Consider the following 15949-nt stretch of genomic DNA (forward strand, 5'->3'; position numbering starts at 1 on the left):
AATGCTTTTCAGAGCGAGAAAAGCATGTTTTGACCCACAATGTGTTTTTGACCCTAACACGTGAATTATGCTCAAAACCAACGCTCTCCACTTCCAAATGGTGCGCCATGGCATAAATAACCCTATTTAAGCTCAGTTACACGTTTGCATTGAAAGTGACTGAGTTGTTCACTTTTCCAGTTTTTATGCGTGCAAAATGCTTTTCAGAGCGAGAGAATCACTTTTTGACCAAAAAGGTGTTTTTGACCCTGACACGTGAATTGTGCTCAAAACAACTGCTCTTCACTTCCAAATGGTGCGCAATGGCATAAATAACCCTATTTAAGCTCAGTTACACGTTTGCATTGAAAGTGACTGAGTTGTACACTTTTCCAGTTTTTATGCCTGCAAAATGCTTTTCAGAGCGAGAAAAGCATGTTTTGACCCACAATGTGTTTTTGACCCTAACACGTGAATTATGCTCAAAACCAACGCTCTCCACTTCCAAATGGTGCGCCATGGCATAAATAACCCTATTTAAGCTCAGTTACACGTTTGCATTGAAAGTGACTGAGTTGTTCACTTTTCCAGTTTTTATGCGTGCAAAATGCTTTTCAGAGCGAGAAAAGCATGTTTTGACCCACAATGTGTTTTTGACCCTAGCACATGAATTATGCTCAAAACCAACGCTCTCCACTTCCAAATGGTGCGCAATGGCATAAATAACCCTATTTAAGCTCAGTTACACGTTTGCATTGAAAGTGACTGAGTTGTTCACTTTTCCAGTTTTTATGCGTGCAAAATGCTTTTCAGAGCGAGAAAAGCATGTTTTGACCCACAATGTGTTTTTGACCCTGACACGTGAATTGTGCTCAAAACAACTGCTCTTCACTTCCAAATGGTGCGCAATGGCATAAATAACCCTATTTAAGCTCAGTTACACGTTTGCATTGAAAGTGACTGAGTTATTCACTTTTCCAGTTTTTATGCGTGCAAAATGCTTTTCAGAGCGAGAAAAGCATGTTTTGACCCACAATGTGTTTTTGACCCTAACACATGAATTATGCTCAAAACCAACGCTCTCCACTTCCAAATGGTGCGCAATGGCATAAATAACCCTATTTAAGCTCAGTTACACGTTTGCATTGAAAGTGACTGAGTTATTCACTTTTCCAGTTTTTATGCGTGCAAAATGCTTTTCAGAGCGAGAGAATCACTTTTTGACCAAAAAGGTGTTTTTGACCCTGACACGTGAATTGTGCTCAAAACAACTGCTCTTCACTTCCAAATGGTGCGCAATGGCATAAATAACCCTATTTAAGCTCAGTTACACGTTTGCATTGAAAGTAACTGAGTTGTTCACTTTTCCAGTTTTTATGCGTGCAAAATGCTTTTCAGAGCGAGAAAAGCATGTTTTGACCCACAATGTGTTTTTGACCCTAACACGTGAATTATGCTCAAAACCAACGCTCTCCACTTCCAAATGGTGCGCCATGGCATAAATAACCCTATTTAAGCTCAGTTACACGTTTGCATTGAAAGTGACTGAGTTGTTCACTTTTCCAGTTTTTATGCGTGCAAAATGCTTTTCAGAGCGAGAGAATCACTTTTTGACCAAAAAGGTGTTTTTGACCCTGACACGTGAATTGTGCTCAAAACAACTGCTCTTCACTTCCAAATGGTGCGCAATGGCATAAATAACCCTATTTAAGCTCAGTTACACGTTTGCATTGAAAGTGACTGAGTTGTACACTTTTCCAGTTTTTATGCCTGCAAAATGCTTTTCAGAGCGAGAAAAGCATGTTTTGACCCACAATATGTTTTTCACCCTAACACGTGAATTATGCTCAAAACCAACGCTCTCCACTTCCAAATGGTGCGCCATGGCATAAATAACCCTAATTAAGCTCAGTTACACGTTTGCATTGAAAGTGACTGAGTTGTTCACTTTTCCAGTTTTTATGCGTGCAAAATGCTTTTCAGAGCGAGAAAAGCATGTTTTGACCCACAATGTGTTTTTGACCCTGACACGTGAATTGTGCTCAAAACAACTGCTCTTCACTTCCAAATGGTGCGCAATGGCATAAATAACCCTATTTAAGCTCAGTTACACGTTTGCATTGAAAGTGACTGAGTTATTCACTTTTCCAGTTTTTATGCGTGCAAAATGCTTTTCAGAGCGAGAGAATCACTTTTTGACCAAAAAGGTGTTTTTGACCCTGACACGTGAATTGTGCTCAAAACAACTGCTATTCACTTCCAAATGGTGCGCAATGGCATAAATAACCCTATTTAAGCTCAGTTACACGTTTGCATTGAAAGTAACTGAGTTGTTCACTTTTCCAGTTTTTATGCGTGCAAAATGCTTTTCAGAGCGAGAAAAGCATGTTTTGACCCACAATGTGTTTTTGACCCTAACACGTGAATTATGCTCAAAACCAACGCTCTCCACTTCCAAATGGTGCGCCATGGCATAAATAACCCTATTTAAGCTCAGTTACACGTTTGCATTGAAAGTGACTGAGTTGTTCACTTTTCCAGTTTTTATGCGTGCAAAATGCTTTTCAGAGCGAGAGAATCACTTTTTGACCAAAAAGGTGTTTTTGACCCTGACACGTGAATTGTGCTCAAAACAACTGCTCTTCACTTCCAAATGGTGCGCAATGGCATAAATAACCCTATTTAAGCTCAGTTACACGTTTGCATTGAAAGTGACTGAGTTGTACACTTTTCCAGTTTTTATGCCTGCAAAATGCTTTTCAGAGCGAGAAAAGCATGTTTTGACCCACAATGTGTTTTTGACCCTAACACGTGAATTATGCTCAAAACCAACGCTCTCCACTTCCAAATGGTGCGCCATGGCATAAATAACCCTATTTAAGCTCAGTTACACGTTTGCATTGAAAGTGACTGAGTTGTTCACTTTTCCAGTTTTTATGCGTGCAAAATGCTTTTCAGAGCGAGAAAAGCATGTTTTGACCCACAATGTGTTTTTGACCCTGACACGTGAATTGTGCTCAAAACAACTGCTCTCCACTTCCAAATGGTGCGCAATGGCATAAATAACCCTATTTAAGCTCAGTTACACGTTTGCATTGAAAGTGACTGAGTTATTCACTTTTCCAGTTTTTATGCGTGCAAAATGCTTTTCAGAGCGAGAGAATCACTTTTTGACCAAAAAGGTGTTTTTGACCCTGACACGTGAATTGTGCTCAAAACAACTGCTCTTCACTTCCAAATGGTGCGCAGTGGCATAAATAACCCTATTTAAGCTCAGTTACACGTTTGCATTGAAAGTGACTGAGTTGTTCACTTTTCCAGTTTTTATGCGTGCAAAATGCTTTTCAGAGCGAGAAAAGCATGTTTTGACCCACAATGTGTTTTTGACCCTGACACGTGAATTGTGCTCAAAACAACTGCTCTTCACTTCCAAATGGTGCGCAATGGCATAAATAACCCTATTTAAGCTCAGTTACACGTTTGCATTGAAAGTGACTGAGTTGTTCACTTTTCCAGTTTTTATGCGTGCAAAATGCTTTTCAGAGCGAGAAAAGCATGTTTTGACCCACAATGTGTTTTTGACCCTAACACATGAATTATGCTCAAAACCAACGCTCTCCACTTCCAAATGGTGCGCAATGGCATAAATAACCCTATTTAAGCTCAGTTACACGTTTGCATTGAAAGTGACTGAGTTATTCACTTTTCCAGTTTTTATGCGTGCAAAATGCTTTTCAGAGCGAGAGAATCACTTTTTGACCAAAAAGGTGTTTTTGACCCTGACACGTGAATTGTGCTCAAAACAACTGCTCTTCACTTCCAAATGGTGCGCAATGGCATAAATAACCCTATTTAAGCTCAGTTACACGTTTGCATTGAAAGTGACTGAGTTGTTCACTTTTCCAGTTTTTATGCGTGCAAAATGCTTTTCAGAGCGAGAAAAGCATGTTTTGACCCACAATGTGTTTTTGACCCTAACACGTGAATTATGCTCAAAACCAACGCTCTCCACTTCCAAATGGTGCGCCATGGCATAAATAACCCTATTTAAGCTCAGTTACACGTTTGCATTGAAAGTGACTGAGTTATTCACTTTTCCAGTTTTTATGCGTGCAAAATGCTTTTCAGAGCGAGAAAAGCATGTTTTGACCCAGAATGTGTTTTTGACCCTAACACGTGAATTATGCTCAAAACCAACGCTCTCCACTTCCAAATGGTGCGCAATGGCATAAATAACCCTATTTAAGCTCAGTTACACGTTTGCATTGAAAGTGACTGAGTTGTTCACTTTTCCAGTTTTTATGCGTGCAAAATGCTTTTCAGAGCGAGAAAAGCATGTTTTGACCCACAATGTGTTTTTGACCCTAACATGTGAATTATGCTCAAAACCAACGCTCTCCACTTCCAAATGGTGCGCGATGGCATAAATAACCCTATTTAAGCTTAGTTACATGTTTGCATTGAAAGGGACTGAGTTATCAACTTTTCCAGTTTTTATGCGTGCAAAATGCTTTTCAGAGCGAGAGAATCACTTTTTGACCAAAAAGGTGTTTTTGACCCTGACACGTGAATTGTGCTCAAAACAACTGCTCTTCACTTCCAAATGGTGCGCAATGGCATAAATAACCCTATTTAAGCTCAGTTACACGTTTGCATTGAAAGTGACTGAGTTGTACACTTTTCCAGTTTTTATGCGTGCAAAATGCTTTTCAGAGCGAGAAAAGCATGTTTTGACCCAAAATGTGTTTTTGACCCTAACACGTGAATTATGCTCAAAACCAACGCTCTCCACTTCCAAATGGTGCGCCATGGCATAAATAACCCTATTTAAGCTCAGTTACACGTTTGCATTGAAAGTGACTGAGTTATTCACTTTTCCAGTTTTTATGCGTGCAAAATGCTTTTCAGAGCGAGAAAAGCATGTTTTGACCCAGAATGTGTTTTTGACCCTAACACGTGAATTATGCTCAAAACCAACGCTCCCCACTTCCAAATGGTGCGCAATGGCATAAATAACCCTATTTAAGCTCAGTTACACGTTTGCATTGAAAGTGACTGAGTTGTACACTTTTCCAGTTTTTATGCCTGCAAAATGCTTTTCAGAGCGAGAAAAGCATGTTTTGACCCACAATGTGTTTTTCACCCTAACACGTGAATTATGCTCAAAACCAACGCTCTCCACTTCCAAATGGTGCGCCATGGCATAAATAACCCTAATTAAGCTCAGTTACACGTTTGCATTGAAAGTGACTGAGTTGTTCACTTTTCCAGTTTTTATGCGTGCAAAATGCTTTTCAGAGCGAGAAAAGCATGTTTTGACCCACAATGTGTTTTTGACCCTGACACGTGAATTGTGCTCAAAACAACTGCTATTCACTTCCAAATGGTGCGCAATGGCATAAATAACCCTATTTAAGCTCAGTTACACGTTTGCATTGAAAGTAACTGAGTTGTTCACTTTTCCAGTTTTTATGCGTGCAAAATGCTTTTCAGAGCGAGAAAAGCATGTTTTGACCCACAATGTGTTTTTGACCCTAACACGTGAATTATGCTCAAAACCAACGCTCTCCACTTCCAAATGGTGCGCCATGGCATAAATAACCCTATTTAAGCTCAGTTACACGTTTGCATTGAAAGTGACTGAGTTGTTCACTTTTCCAGTTTTTATGCGTGCAAAATGCTTTTCAGAGCGAGAGAATCACTTTTTGACCAAAAAGGTGTTTTTGACCCTGACACGTGAATTGTGCTCAAAACAACTGCTCTTCACTTCCAAATGGTGCGCAATGGCATAAATAACCCTATTTAAGCTCAGTTACACGTTTGCATTGAAAGTGACTGAGTTGTACACTTTTCCAGTTTTTATGCCTGCAAAATGCTTTTCAGAGCGAGAAAAGCATGTTTTGACCCACAATGTGTTTTTGACCCTAACACGTGAATTATGCTCAAAACCAACGCTCTCCACTTCCAAATGGTGCGCCATGGCATAAATAACCCTATTTAAGCTCAGTTACACGTTTGCATTGAAAGTGACTGAGTTGTTCACTTTTCCAGTTTTTATGCGTGCAAAATGCTTTTCAGAGCGAGAAAAGCATGTTTTGACCCACAATGTGTTTTTGACCCTAGCACATGAATTATGCTCAAAACCAACGCTCTCCACTTCCAAATGGTGCGCAATGGCATAAATAACCCTATTTAAGCTCAGTTACACGTTTGCATTGAAAGTGACTGAGTTGTTCACTTTTCCAGTTTTTATGCGTGCAAAATGCTTTTCAGAGCGAGAAAAGCATGTTTTGACCCACAATGTGTTTTTGACCCTGACACGTGAATTGTGCTCAAAACAACTGCTCTTCACTTCCAAATGGTGCGCAATGGCATAAATAACCCTATTTAAGCTCAGTTACACGTTTGCATTGAAAGTGACTGAGTTGTTCACTTTTCCAGTTTTTATGCGTGCAAAATGCTTTTCAGAGCGAGAAAAGCATGTTTTGACCCACAATGTGTTTTTGACCCTAACACATGAATTATGCTCAAAACCAACGCTCTCCACTTCCAAATGGTGCGCAATGGCATAAATAACCCTATTTAAGCTCAGTTACACGTTTGCATTGAAAGTGACTGAGTTATTCACTTTTCCAGTTTTTATGCGTGCAAAATGCTTTTCAGAGCGAGAGAATCACTTTTTGACCAAAAAGGTGTTTTTGACCCTGACACGTGAATTGTGCTCAAAACAACTGCTCTTCACTTCCAAATGGTGCGCAATGGCATAAATAACCCTATTTAAGCTCAGTTACACGTTTGCATTGAAAGTAACTGAGTTGTTCACTTTTCCAGTTTTTATGCGTGCAAAATGCTTTTCAGAGCGAGAAAAGCATGTTTTGACCCACAATGTGTTTTTGACCCTAACACGTGAATTATGCTCAAAACCAACGCTCTCCACTTCCAAATGGTGCGCCATGGCATAAATAACCCTATTTAAGCTCAGTTACACGTTTGCATTGAAAGTGACTGAGTTGTTCACTTTTCCAGTTTTTATGCGTGCAAAATGCTTTTCAGAGCGAGAAAAGCATGTTTTGACCCACAATGTGTTTTTGACCCTGACACGTGAATTGTGCTCAAAACAACTGCTCTTCACTTCCAAATGGTGCGCAATGGCATAAATAACCCTATTTAAGCTCAGTTACACGTTTGCATTGAAAGTGACTGAGTTATTCACTTTTCCAGTTTTTATGCGTGCAAAATGCTTTTCAGAGCGAGAGAATCACTTTTTGACCAAAAAGGTGTTTTTGACCCTGACACGTGAATTGTGCTCAAAACAACTGCTCTTCACTTCCAAATGGTGCGCAATGGCATAAATAACCCTATTTAAGCTCAGTTACACGTTTGCATTGAAAGTGACTGAGTTGTACACTTTTCCAGTTTTTATGCCTGCAAAATGCTTTTCAGAGCGAGAAAAGCATGTTTTGACCCACAATGTGTTTTTGACCCTAACACGTGAATTATGCTCAAAACCAACGCTCTCCACTTCCAAATGGTGCGCCATGGCATAAATAACCCTATTTAAGCTCAGTTACACGTTTGCATTGAAAGTGACTGAGTTGTTCACTTTTCCAGTTTTTATGCGTGCAAAATGCTTTTCAGAGCGAGAAAAGCATGTTTTGACCCACAATGTGTTTTTGACCCTGACACGTGAATTGTGCTCAAAACAACTGCTCTCCACTTCCAAATGGTGCGCAATGGCATAAATAACCCTATTTAAGCTCAGTTACACGTTTGCATTGAAAGTGACTGAGTTATTCACTTTTCCAGTTTTTATGCGTGCAAAATGCTTTTCAGAGCGAGAGAATCACTTTTTGACCAAAAAGGTGTTTTTGACCCTGACACGTGAATTGTGCTCAAAACAACTGCTCTTCACTTCCAAATGGTGCGCAGTGGCATAAATAACCCTATTTAAGCTCAGTTACACGTTTGCATTGAAAGTGACTGAGTTGTTCACTTTTCCAGTTTTTATGCGTGCAAAATGCTTTTCAGAGCGAGAAAAGCATGTTTTGACCCACAATGTGTTTTTGACCCTAACACGTGAATTATGCTCAAAACCAACGCTCTCCACTTCCAAATGGTGCGCGATGGCATAAATAACCCTATTTAAGCTCAGTTACACGTTTGCATTGAAAGTGACTGAGTTGTACACTTTTCCAGTTTTTATGCGTGCAAAATGCTTTTCAGAGCGAGAAAAGCATGTTTTGACACACAATGTGTTTTTGACCCTAACAAGTGAATTATGCTCAAAACCAACGCTCTCCACTTCCAAATGGTGCGCGATGGCATAAATAACCCTATTTAAGCTGAGTTACACGTTTGCATTGAAAGGGACTGAGTTATCAACTTTTCCAGTTTTTATGCGTGCAAAATGCTTTTCAGAGCGAGAGAATCACTTTTTGACCAAAAAGGTGTTTTTGACCCTGACACGTGAATTGTGCTCAAAACAACTGCTCTCCACTTCCAAATGGTGCGCAATGGCATAAATAACCCTATTTAAGCTCAGTTACACGTTTGCATTGAAAGTGACTGAGTTGTTCACTTTTCCAGTTTTTATGCGTGCAAAATGCTTTTCAGAGCGAGAAAAGCATGTTTTGACCCACAATGTGTTTTTGACCCTAACACGTGAATTGTGCTCAAAACAACTGCTCTTCACTTCCAAATGGTGCGCAATGGCATAAATAACCCTATTTAAGCTCAGTTACACGTTTGCATAGAAAGTGACTGAGTTGTTCACTTTTCCAGTTTTTATGCGTGCAAAATGCTTTTCAGAGCGAGAGAATCACTTTTTGACCAAAAAGGTGTTTTTGACCCTGACACGTGAATTGTGCTCAAAACAACTGCTCTCCACTTCCAAATGGTGCGCAATGGCATAAATAACCCTATTTAAGCTCAGTTACACGTTTGCATTGAAAGTGACTGAGTTGTTCACTTTTCCAGTTTTTATGCTTGCAAAATGCTTTTCAGAGCGAGAAAAGCATGTTTTGACCCACAATGTGTTTTTGACCCTAACACGTGAATTGTGCTCAAAACAACTGCTCTTCACTTCCAAATGGTGCGCAATGGCATAAATAACCCTATTTAAGCTCAGTTACACGTTTGCATTGAAAGTGACTGAGTTGTACACTTTTCCAGTTTTTATGCGTGCAAAATGCTTTTCAGAGCGAGAAAATCATGTTTCATTGTGTTCAAAAACACAATGTGTTTTTGACCCTAACACGTGAATTATGCTCAAAACCAACGCTCTCCACTTCCAAATGGTGCGCGATGGCATAAATAACCCTATTTAAGCTCAGTTACACGTTTGCATTGAAAGTGACTGAGTTGTTCACTTTTCCAGTTTTTATGCGTGCAAAATGCTTTTCAGAGCGAGAAAAGCATGTTTTGACCCACAATGTGTTTTTGACCCTAACACGTGAATTATGCTCAAAACCAACGCTCTCCACTTCCAAATGGTGCGCAATGGCATAAATAACCCTATTTAAGCTCAGTTACACGTTTGCATTGAAAGTGACTGAGTTGTTCACTTTTCCAGTTTTTATGCGTGCAAAATGTTTTTCAGAGCGAGAAAAGCATGTTTTGACCCACAATGTGTTTTTGACCCCGACACATGAATTGTGCTCAGAACAACTGCTCTCCACTTCCAAATGGTGCGCAATGGCATAAATAACCCTATTTAAGCTCAGTTACACGTTTGCATTGAAAGTGACTGAGTTGTTCACTTTTCCAGTTTTTATGCGTGCAAAATGCTTTTCAGAGCGAGAAAAGCATGTTTTGACCCACAATGTGTTTTTGACCCTAACACGTGAATTATGCTCAAAACCAACGCTCTCCACTTCCAAATGGTGCGCCATGGCATAAATAACCCTATTTAAGCTCAGTTACACGTTTGCATTGAAAGTGACTGAGTTGTACACTTTTCCAGTTTTTATGCCTGCAAAATGCTTTTCAGAGCGAGAAAAGCATGTTTTGACCCACAATGTGTTTTTGACCCTAACACGTGAATTATGCTCAAAACCAACGCTCTCCACTTCCAAATGGTTTGCCATGGCATAAATAACCCTATTTGAGCTCAGTTACACGTTTGCATTGAAAGTGACTGAGTTGTTCACTTTTCCAGTTTTTATGCGTGCAAAATGCTTTTCAGAGCGAGAGAATCACTTTTTGACCAAAAAGGTGTTTTTGACCCTGACACGTGAATTGTGCTCAAAACAACTGCTCTTCACTTCCAAATGGTGCGCAATGGCATAAATAACCCTATTTAAGCTCAGTTACACGTTTGCATTGAAAGTGACTGAGTTGTACACTTTTCCAGTTTTTATGCGTGCAAAATGCTTTTCAGAGCGAGAAAAGCATGTTTTGACCCACAATGTGTTTTTGACCCTAACACGTGAATTATGCTCAAAACCAACGCTCTCCACTTCCAAATGGTGCGCGATGGCATAAATAACCCTATTTAAGCTCAGTTACACGTTTGCATTGAAAGTGACTGAGTTGTACACTTTTCCAGTTTTTATGCGTGCAAAATGCTTTTCAGAGCGAGAAAAGCATGTTTTGACACACAATGTGTTTTTGACCCTAACAAGTGAATTATGCTCAAAACCAACGCTCTCCACTTCCAAATGGTGCGCGATGGCATAAATAACCCTATTTAAGCTGAGTTACACGTTTGCATTGAAAGGGACTGAGTTATCAACTTTTCCAGTTTTTATGCGTGCAAAATGCTTTTCAGAGCGAGAGAATCACTTTTTGACCAAAAAGGTGTTTTTGACCCTGACACGTGAATTGTGCTCAAAACAACTGCTCTCCACTTCCAAATGGTGCGCAATGGCATAAATAACCCTATTTAAGCTCAGTTACACGTTTGCATTGAAAGTGACTGAGTTGTTCACTTTTCCAGTTTTTATGCGTGCAAAATGCTTTTCAGAGCGAGAAAAGCATGTTTTGACCCACAATGTGTTTTTGACCCTAACACGTGAATTGTGCTCAAAACAACTGCTCTTCACTTCCAAATGGTGCGCAATGGCATAAATAACCCTATTTAAGCTCAGTTACACGTTTGCATAGAAAGTGACTGAGTTGTTCACTTTTCCAGTTTTTATGCGTGCAAAATGCTTTTCAGAGCGAGAGAATCACTTTTTGACCAAAAAGGTGTTTTTGACCCTGACACGTGAATTGTGCTCAAAACAACTGCTCTCCACTTCCAAATGGTGCGCAATGGCATAAATAACCCTATTTAAGCTCAGTTACACGTTTGCATTGAAAGTGACTGAGTTGTTCACTTTTCCAGTTTTTATGCTTGCAAAATGCTTTTCAGAGCGAGAAAAGCATGTTTTGACCCACAATGTGTTTTTGACCCTAACACGTGAATTGTGCTCAAAACAACTGCTCTTCACTTCCAAATGGTGCGCAATGGCATAAATAACCCTATTTAAGCTCAGTTACACGTTTGCATTGAAAGTGACTGAGTTGTACACTTTTCCAGTTTTTATGCGTGCAAAATGCTTTTCAGAGCGAGAAAATCATGTTTCATTGTGTTCAAAAACACAATGTGTTTTTGACCCTAACACGTGAATTATGCTCAAAACCAACGCTCTCCACTTCCAAATGGTGCGCGATGGCATAAATAACCCTATTTAAGCTCAGTTACACGTTTGCATTGAAAGTGACTGAGTTGTTCACTTTTCCAGTTTTTATGCGTGCAAAATGCTTTTCAGAGCGAGAAAAGCATGTTTTGACCCACAATGTGTTTTTGACCCTAACACGTGAATTATGCTCAAAACCAACGCTCTCCACTTCCAAATGGTGCGCAATGGCATAAATAACCCTATTTAAGCTCAGTTACACGTTTGCATTGAAAGTGACTGAGTTGTTCACTTTTCCAGTTTTTATGCGTACAAAATGCTTTTCAGAGCGAGAAGAGCATGTTTTGACCCACAATGTGTTTTTGACCCTAACATGTGAATTATGCTCAAAACCAACGCTCTCCACTTCCAAATGGTGCGCGATGGCATAAATAACCCTATTAAAGCTTAGTTACACGTTTGCATTGAAAGGGACTGAGTTATCAACTTTTCCAGTTTTTATGCGTGCAAAATGCTTTTCAGAGCGAGAGAATCACTTTTTGACCAAAAAGGTGTTTTTGACCCTGACACGTGAATTGTGCTCAAAACAACTGCTCTTCACTTCCAAATGGTGCGCAATGGCATAAATAACCCTATTTAAGCTCAGTTACACGTTTGCATTGAAACTGACTGAGTTGTACACTTTTCCAGTTTTTATGCCTGCAAAATGCTTTTCAGAGCGAGAAAAGCATGTTTTGACCCACAATGTGTTTTTGACCCTAACACGTGAATTATGCTCAAAACCAACGCTCTCCACTTCCAAATGGTGCGCAATGGCATAAATAACCCTATTTAAGCTCAGTTACACGTTTGCATTGAAAGTGACTGAGTTGTTCACTTTTCCAGTTTTTATGCGTGCAAAATGCTTTTCAGAGCGAGAAAAGCATGTTTTGACCCACAATGTGTTTTTGACCCTGACACGTGAATTGTGCTCAAAACCAACGCTCTCCACTTCCAAATGGTGCGCAATGGCATGAATAACCCTATTTAAGCTCAGTTACACGTTTGCATTGAAAGTGACTGAGTTGTACACTTTTCCAGTTTTTATGCCTGCAAAATGCTTTTCAGAGCGAGAAAAGCATGTTTTGACCTGTCATGGGTAGATGCGTATGAGCGTCGTGAGCTAGGTGGAAATCACTCAGGAGCAGACGAGAATGATGGTAAAAGATGGGATATTTTATTTTTCCCAAATAAGGCCTATAAGGCAATAAAAATCAAAACAAAACAACAAAAAGAAAACACTGTTAACTAAATAAAATAAATGGACTTGAGAGTCACAACAATATAAGTCGAAACTTCGGCAAAACGGACCTTCAAACAAGTCACTTAATGCGAGCAATAAACAGACATACGTCCTTCCACTATCAGCTCCCCAGAACCACTGACATGCGTCAGCTTAAATAGGCCACACATCCCCTACTAATTGGCGCATACCAATATACACAGTTGAGACAGGGGTGTTACGAGTGAAATCACACAACAGCTTTAAACAGCTACAATACTCCTCTCTATAAACCTAGAAACATTAAGCACAGTAAACTGTGCACCACTGCTCTATTTTGGCATAGCCAAAATATATAAAAACAGCAATAAAAATAATAACAATAACTCGGGGTCACTTCCGGTTTACCCGGAAGTCGAGACGTTGATTTAAACCCCGTCGACGCGGCACACGATCCCTAATACAAACCCTAAACGAGACACTGGTAAGACGAACATTTATGCTGTGATAACATGTAACATTTAAACAAAATAAACGGACCCGGAATTTGACAACGACATACTTGTATGAGTGGTTATTGTAACAGAACAGGTGACGGTAACGGTAAATGCTATTAAACAGAAAGTTGTAATGATGGTACTTGCAAGATTGTATTAAACTGTCGTAGCGCGTGTGATAAATGACATGGTTGATGAAATGATTTTAAACAGTATGAAGTTAACTGAATACATAGACCACTAAGACAAACACACATGCAACATTAACACTCAGTCTCTTAATATGACATGGTAGCGTATCGCTACCGTGACGGTCGCTATGCGCCCCGTCACACACCCCCCCCCTTAAGAAGGAGCGTCCATCTCATGACGCGACAGAAAGTCAGCAATCAAATTGTCTTTTCCAGCCCTGTACTTCACCGTGAATTTGTAGGGCTGCAAAGACAGGTGCCAGCGAGTAATCCTGGAGTTAGAGTCCCGCATGCGATGCAGCCACTGCAAGGGCCTGTGGTCTGTCTCCAGGACAAACTCTTTCCCCACTAAATAGTACTTAAGAGTATCAAGGGCCCATTTAATGGCGAGACCCTCCTTCTCAATGGTGGAGTATCGAGTCTCGCGAGGGAAAAGCTTGCGGCTCACATAATGTACGGGCATCTTGTTCTCCCCCTCCCCTTGCAGCAACACAGCCCCTAGGCCTAGGCCTGAAGCGTCTGTCTGCACTGTGAAGGGCAAGGAAAAGTCAGGGCTCTGCAGCACCGGCTCAGAGCACATGCACTCCTGCAGGTCCCGGAAAGCGACCTCACACTCGGGAGTCCAGACCACCTTGTTGGGACTGGTTTTCCGAGTGAGGTCAGTCAAACAAGCAGCTCGGCTGGAGAAGTTGGGGATGAAACACCTATACCAGCCAACCAGCCCCAAGAAGGATCTCACCCCCTTTTTGGTTGTAGGTGGCTGGCAGCCGTGGATGGCCTCCACCTTGCTGACCTGAGGACGGATGGTGCCACCACCCAGGACATAGCCCAGGTAGCACACTTCAGATCGGGCAAGCTGGCATTTACTGGCGTTGACTACCAGCCCGGCCCGATGGATCCGCTGGAAGATGTCACTCAGGTGTTGACGGTGAGCCTCCCAGGAACTGCTGTGGATGACCACGTCATCGATGTACGCCGCAGTGTATTCTTCAGCGCCGTTAAGCACCTCGTCCATCATGCGCTGGAAGCTCGCTGCTGCGCCGTGTAGGCCAAAAGGCATGACCCGGAACTGGAATAGGCCGGATGGAGCTCTGAAGGCTGTCAGCTCCTGTGCTTGGGGGGAGAGTGGCACCTGCCAGTACCCCTTACACAGGTCGAGGGTGCTGAGGAACTCAGCCTTCCCCAGACGCTCCACCAGCTCGTCCACACGGGGCATGGGATACGGGTCGAACGCAGAGATGTTATTCAGCTTCGAGAAGTTGACACAGAAGCGGAGCCCCCCGTCCTTTTTGGGCACAAGGACCACGGGACTGCACCACTCGCTGTGCGACGGCTCGATCACCCCCATTTCCAGCATCGCCTTCACTTCCTGTTTTAGCGCGGGGATCACCAAATGGTGCGCAATGGCATAAATAACCCTATTTAAGCTCAGTTACACGTTTGCATTGAAAGTGACTGAGTTATTCACTTTTCCAGTTTATATGCGTGCAAAATGCTTTTCAGAGCGAGAGAATCACTTTTTGACCAAAAAGGTGTTTTTGACCCTGACACGTGAATTGTGCTCAAAACAACTGCTCTTCACTTCCAAATGGTGCGCAATGGCATAAATAACCCTATTTAAGCTCAGTTACACGTTTGCATTGAAAGTGACTGAGTTGTACACTTTTCCAGTTTTTATGCCTGCAAAATGCTTTTCAGAGCGAGAAAAGCATGTTTTGACCCACAATGTGTTTTTGACCCTAACACGTGAATTATGCTCAAAACCAACGCTCTCCACTTCCAAATGGTGCGCAATGGCATAAATAACCCTATTTAAGCTCAGTTACACGTTTGCATTGAAAGTGACTGAGTTGTTCACTTTTCCAGTTTTTATGCGTGCAAAATGCTTTTCAGAGCGAGAAAAGCATGTTTTGACCCACAATGTGTTTTTGACCCTAACACGTGAATTATGCTCAAAACCAACGCTCTCCACTTCCAAATGGTGCGCCATGGCATAAATAACCCTATTTAAGCTCAGTTACACGTTTGCATTGAAAGTGACTGAGTTGTACACTTTTCCAGTTTTTATGCGTGCAAAATGCTTTTCAGAGCGAGAGAATCACTTTTTGACCAAAAAGGTGTTTTTGACCCTGACACGTGAATTGTGCTCAAAACAACTGCTCTTCACTTCCAAATGGTGCGCAATGGCATAAATAACCCTATTTAAGCTCAGTTACACGTTTGCATTGAAAGTGACTGAGTTGTACACTTTTCCAGTTTTTATGCCTGCAAAATGCTTTTCAGAGCGAGAAAAGCATGTTTTGACCCACAATGTGTTTTTGACCCTAACACGTGAATTATGCTCAAAACCAACGCTCTCCACTTCCAAATGGTGCGCCATGGCATAAATAACCCTATTTG

This window comes from Micromesistius poutassou (assembly GCF_964030765.1).
Source record: "Micromesistius poutassou genome assembly, chromosome: 12".
Classification (NCBI taxonomy): domain Eukaryota; kingdom Metazoa; phylum Chordata; class Actinopteri; order Gadiformes; family Gadidae; genus Micromesistius; species Micromesistius poutassou.